Source organism: Balearica regulorum, chromosome W (genome assembly GCF_011004875.1).
Source record: "Balearica regulorum gibbericeps isolate bBalReg1 chromosome W, bBalReg1.pri, whole genome shotgun sequence".
Lineage (NCBI taxonomy): Eukaryota > Metazoa > Chordata > Aves > Gruiformes > Gruidae > Balearica > Balearica regulorum.
In genome coordinates, this window is record NC_046219.1 from 6,430,912 (window position 1) to 6,437,043 (window position 6,132).

The window sequence follows — 6,132 nt, forward strand, 5'->3', positions numbered from 1 at the left end:
GGCAAGGTTTTGGTAATGGAGGGGCTACAGGAGTGGCTTCTGTGAGAAGTTGCTAGAAGCTTCCTCTATGTCCAATAGAGCCAGTGCCAGCCAGCTCCAAGACAGACCCGCTGCTGATCAAAGCTGAGCCAATCAGTGACGGTGGTAGCATCTCTGTGATAACATATTTAAGAAGGGGAAAAACTGCTGTGCAATAGCAGCAAGAAGAGAGGAGTGAGAATATGTGAGAGAAACAATGAAGCTCTCCAGGAGCCCATGCTGGAGAACATCTTATGGCAGGACTTGTGACCCCGTGGGGGATCAACGCTAGAGCAGTCTGTTCCTGAAGGACTGCAGCCTGTGGAAGGGACCCACATGGGAGTAGTTCATGAAGAACTACAGCCTGTGGAGAACCCCATGTTGGAGAAGTTCATGGAGGACTCTCCTGTTTGTGGGATGCCATGCTGGAGCAGGGGAAGGGTGTGAGGAGGAAGGAGCAGTAGAGACATGATGAACTGACCATAACCCCCCATTCCCTGTCCCCCTGTAGCAAAAAAGGTAGGCCTGTAACAAAGGCCTACTTATATGTGATAAGAAACTATTCATTATTACTTTAGGTAGAAGGCTAATGATTCTTAGAATGAACACCTGCTACACATCATGAGAAAAAGGAGGAGCTACAAGACACTTCAAGGTCTTTATATACGTACTTTTCAGAAAGGGAGGACACTAATTGCCTCCAGGAGCATCCTTATCTTCCTGAGGCATATAGTGAACAATTACCAACACCGAAGTATTGGGAAACTAGGGGAAAGGTAATTTGGGCCAAGGTCCCCACGACTACCGACCCATAAGCCCCCTACCCAAATTATACCACCTACTCAAAAGATAGAGGCAGAGAAAGAAACTGAGCATGTGTTCTAGTTTGCATACTAGGTGAAGAAATATGAACCAATTATTGTAATGGGGAGTGTACCTCTTTGTAACATTTGTGTATAAATATGACAAGAGAACCAGCATTAGGTGTGCCTGATTAGAGGAACTATCCTCCTGACACCCAGCGCTGCAATAAAAGGAAATGCCTGCTTCTTAATGCTAAATTGGTGTTAAGGAGTTTTCTTTTATTCCCGAATTTTGGTGACACCCCTGCACTGCTTCTGGGGGAGTAGGTAGAGAAATAGGGATTGAAGTTGAGCCCGGGAAGAAGGGAGGGGTGGAGGGAAATGTGGTTTTAGATTTGGTTTTGTTTCTCATTACCCTACTTTGATTTGATTGGTAATAAATTAAAATCATTTCCCCAAGTCAAGTGTGTTTTGCCTGTGGCGGTAATTCTTGAGTGATCCCTCCCTGTCCTTATCTCAACCCATGAGCCTTTCATCATCTTTTTCTCCCCACTGTCCAGCTGAGGAAGGGGAGTGATAGAGCAGCTCGGTGGACACCTGGTGTCTAGCCAAGGTCAACCCACCACAGTAATATGTTAAATAAAAACATTTGCGCTCTTTATAAGTGAGTGTCAGCTTTTAAAAGGTGGATCGGTTGTGTGTTGGTCGATTTCAAATTAAACGCCGAGCTACTTGAAGCATTTTTGTACTTTTAATGCGTTGCCCCTATATTTTGCTGTATTTGTATTTTGGCACTGCCTCCAACAACCCTTCCTCCGGCCCCCGCCCGTAGTGGGCGTGGCCTGGTGGCCCTCAGGCGCAGGCGGTGGGCCACAGCGCTGTAGCGTCACCATGGGTAGTAAGATGGCGGCTGCCACTAGGGTTGTTCAGGTAATGGCGCTTGGCCTGTGATTCAGGAGGCGATCTGCGGTGGTTGGGAGTCTGGCGCGGGTGGCGGGTCCTGTCTTACGCGCAGCCGCTTGGGCCTGAGGTGGCCGAGGCACGAGGCGCCGCTGGAGAGGCTGGTGTCTTTGGCGCGGGGGAAGAAACATGCGGCAGGGCCGGCCCGATGGTGCAGCTCATTTGATTCCGATGCCTGGTTCTCCTAGTACCGAAGGATGCTACTGGGCAGTCTGCTGGCTGCCCCTTTTATGCGCTGGGAGGGCACTAGCCAGCATCTCTAAGCCATCCCTCTTCCCTTCAAGGTGAAGCATGGAATTGTCTTAAAAAGACATGTTTCAAAAATAAGCAGAGTGGCTTTCAACACCAGGCTTTATAATTTATGGTCTTTTTCCTAATGGAACTAGTCAATCCTATCCAGCCAGCTGAACAAATATGTACAGGCAGAGCACAGCTAGCAATTCCATGTGCTAAAACTTTATCATTCCATTTATGCTACTGTGGTAGCTATTTCTGCATATGCACTGATTACTGTGAGAAAAGGAAGAGAATGCTTATTCCTGTTCTGGACACTAGGGTAGAGGAATGCCTTTAAAGGTGAAATTTCTCCTTGGATAAAAATAGAACTTTAGTAAGTTTATCAGAGCAGTGGTGCACAAAGCAGCAGTATAGAAGTGGTTGTTTAATATGTTGTATGTTACATTTTATTATTGTAAAGTTAATGTTTGTCTAGAAATATATTTTATTCTCCCTGTTTCTCCTACTATCTTGTCTTGTTCTAGGTAGTCAAGCCACATAATCCGTTAATTAAGTTCCCGGACAGAAAAAGTAGTCCCAGACCTAAAAGTAAGTATTTCATCTATATATACAACTTGTGCCACATTTCTTTGCATTAACTGTTTTATATAAGAACCAACACACATTTTTTTCTGCTTGGACTATGTGACTTGAGCAGGGTTTCTGAACCATAGTTGTTTTAGTTTGAAGGCAACTCTTTGACTCTTCCTTTTCAGACTATACAACTGTGGGAATATACATAATACATGCATGTCTCTATTTCTTGGTCAAGGCAGATTCACAAAGATTTCGGGTGTTGTTTTCTGACTTATATACAAAGTCCTATTTTTGAAAATACTAATATTTGCTTGAAGTGATAGTGCCCAAGTCAGTTTGAAATGGCCTTAGGTATTCAGTGATATTTGCAGAAATGATGTTGCATTTTCCTCATCCTTTCTTTTCCTAATTGAAGTGTACGATGTCTGTGGTATTTAAAACCCTGATTATAGCTGAGCGAGCCATTCCACTGTACATTTTAAGAAGTGTTTCCTTGTGCTATTAATTAATGCTGAGACAAAAATTAACTTCATTGCAATCCTTGACATTAATTTTTATACCTATAGCTATGTTTATATTTATAGGAACCCCAATACTGTTACATTTAGACATCAAAGTTAATGAGCTGTATGTTGTTTTAATATTCCTTTTGAGTCAATAAAGTATTTGAAACTCAAGTAGTAGATGTTTTAAGAAGCTCTGTTGTTATTCTCACTTGTTTAGAAATGATACCATACCATGTATTTGCCATAGCATTATCACATTTGGGATTTAGCTTTTAGTTTAGTTTATCTATTAACATTGCAAAGTATGTACAGTTCACATCAGTGCCAATTCTGACTTACCTGTGAATTCTTCAGGAACCATTTTCTGCAATAACTTTCAGTCAGAATTTTGCATCTTGTGCCCAGTTCAGCCAATTGCACCACCTCTCATGCTAGTGAATTGCTTTCTCAAAGGCTTAAAAACATGTTACTTAGCTCATGTTTATCTTTGCATCAGAAGATTTTTCTGACTATATATTTTAAGTATGTTAGACTTTTATACCTTAATCGATTTCTGTTATCTCACTAGTAAATTGCAATCTACCTCACTTTGCTTGAATGCTGTAGCAATAACTGTGTTTCACCATACCAGACTGTTGCCCCTACATAGCTAAACAGAGCTCTGCAGATCAAGACTATACTTTTAGGGATGTGAGTGCTTGAAAGGCCAGCCAAATTCTATTATCATATTACTACTGCAACATGATTATCTCAAACAGGGAAGGGAAAACTGTAGTAGGGTTTGTGTCTGAGCTTAAGCAACAGTATTACATTGGGTATTTTTGAGTCTTGACTCTAGGTTTTTAAATTGCTGATGCTTGTATTCTAACTACATTTCAGACTTTGAAACATACAATAGAGGAAAGAGGCAAATCTCTAAATGTTTATGTGGTATATAAAACAAATTTGGAGAAACTTTTTCTTGTTTTTCATATATAAGGTGTGTTACTTCTTGAAAGAAAAATACTTTGTAGTCATTACTAGCCAAAGCTATTATCATCTGTGTGTTGTTTTCTTCTGTTTTCATCTTCTGTTCCCTTTGCCTCCTGCTCTTAAATTTCTGCTTGATGGCATGCCCCCTGTTCAGATTGTGCTCCTTCTGATGGGTTCTCTTCCTCCTTACTTTGTTTGGGTCTTTCCTTTGTTCCTGAATCACCTGATCAACTTGCAACTTTCAGATATAGTCTTCTGACTGAGAACTTCTGAATATGCCTCTCAATGGTGGGTTTTGGGGTGTTTGTTTGTTTACCAAAAAACACATTGCTGCAGGTGTTTGACATCCCTGTCCTGCAATTGACTCACTATGGCTAAAACTGACTCCTCTCCTTTGTCCTCATTGATCTTGTTGGAGGCTGGGGGAGAGAGGCAGGCAACATTGGCATTTTAACTCCTTGCATTCTCTGATTCATCCAGGTCTGCTCAGTCTTGATGCTGCTTATTTTATAATTATATAGTCCCTATGTCCCAGCTGTTTAGATGTTGCATTTGTCTTGCTCATTTTTCTAGGAGCACTGGGAGGGACTTCCTGTGGAAGTATTCTGCTTTATCAGGTGTTTTAATCTTATATACAGAGGCCTAAGTGCTTCTGAAGTAAACATATTGCTATAAGATTCAGCCCTGCCTGGTGGGGTAATTGTGTGTTTCCACTGCAAAATCAGCCATGGTGGGACAGACCTAAGGTTCAAAATTCTTTCAGTGCTGACTTTGATAACACTGCCCTTTTGTCATTGGTTCTCCTATCCTTAAACTCAAGGCAACTTATTTGATGTGAATTTCTTAAGCCTAGTTCCTGGCCCTTACCTGTAAAGTACTTCGTGCACTCCTTGGTCTCTGTATTTCATTAAGTTTGATTGCTAATGCCCAATATGTGGGGTTAATTCTCCACATCATTAACATAATTTGATATGATGCTATTTTGTAATATTAAAAATGGGTACAGCATTGTACTGCATGTTGTTGTGTCATAGTCGTGAGCTTTATCTTTCTATAAGCTTCTACCTCTTTTTCACTTGTCTGTCTTTACAGTTGCAGTAAACAAAAAGCATCATCTTAGTGGATGTTAGTTATTTATCTTAGTTATCTTTCTACGTAACCCCCTCCACACACACTTGATACTTTATGCTTTTTCTGTAAGTATAGCTTCCCAGTGAAAAAGCCTTTGTTAGGATATATGCTGATTTATCTTCTGTTTCCACATCAGTATTTCTACCACTCAAATATGCTTTCTTTTACTTTCAGAATTTTTTCACTATGTTCTTGGTATATTTAACAACAATAAAAACAGCTTGTGAGAAGTAGAGTATCTTTTAACTCTTCCAAGTATTTGTTATAATGAAGAAAATTGTCAATAACTGGTAGCTATTATTGGCTGCTCATTAATTAATTTACAGTCTTGTTATATTTCTGTAAATGGTTTTACAATCTGGGTTTCAGTACAGGAATCTCTACAGGCAAGTGTGCCATCTCTCGAGGCTTCAAAAGCACAGGAGTCTGTAGGAGGCAGATCACTGGCACTTCAAAATATTTCACCTGTTATTAAAGTACAAGGTATACCAGACACTTCTGAATTAGCAAGAACCTTACCTCAGAAATACAGAAGGAAACTTATATCAGATGAAGAGATTGAATATATTCAAGTAAGTTTCATTTATTGGTGTGTATTGTTTGTATTTACCTAGCATTTATCTTATTTCTACACCTTCTTCAAAGTTTAAAATATGGTATTACATTGTAGTTCTTAGTAAGTGTATACTCGGAGTTTTCTCAGCTCTGATGCACAATACCCAAACTACAAAATCCTAGTAGCTTGTGGTATCACTGATTAGAGAGATACAGACTTAAAACAGACATGCAGATAGCTAGCAACAGTCGTAGCCTACATTAATCACAGTCACTATCTGTTTTGTAACAGCTGTTTAATGTGTAATTTGAATATGCTGGACAGGAGCACAAGAGTTTGTTCTTAGACCAGCAAAGGCTATTACCAGGTGACT

At 40.3% G+C, this 6,132-nt stretch overlaps 1 long non-coding RNA gene across 1 annotated transcript; it reads left to right on the forward strand.

The window, feature by feature from the left end:
- The first annotated feature begins 1,643 nt into the window (after positions 1 to 1,643).
- Positions 1,644 to 5,651, forward strand: LOC142599222 (uncharacterized). The gene is made up of 3 exons (XR_012832844.1): positions 1,644 to 1,751; positions 2,547 to 2,606; positions 5,573 to 5,651. It is a non-coding gene; the product is annotated as an uncharacterized LOC142599222 (long non-coding RNA).
- The last annotated feature ends 481 nt before the right edge of the window (positions 5,652 to 6,132 follow it).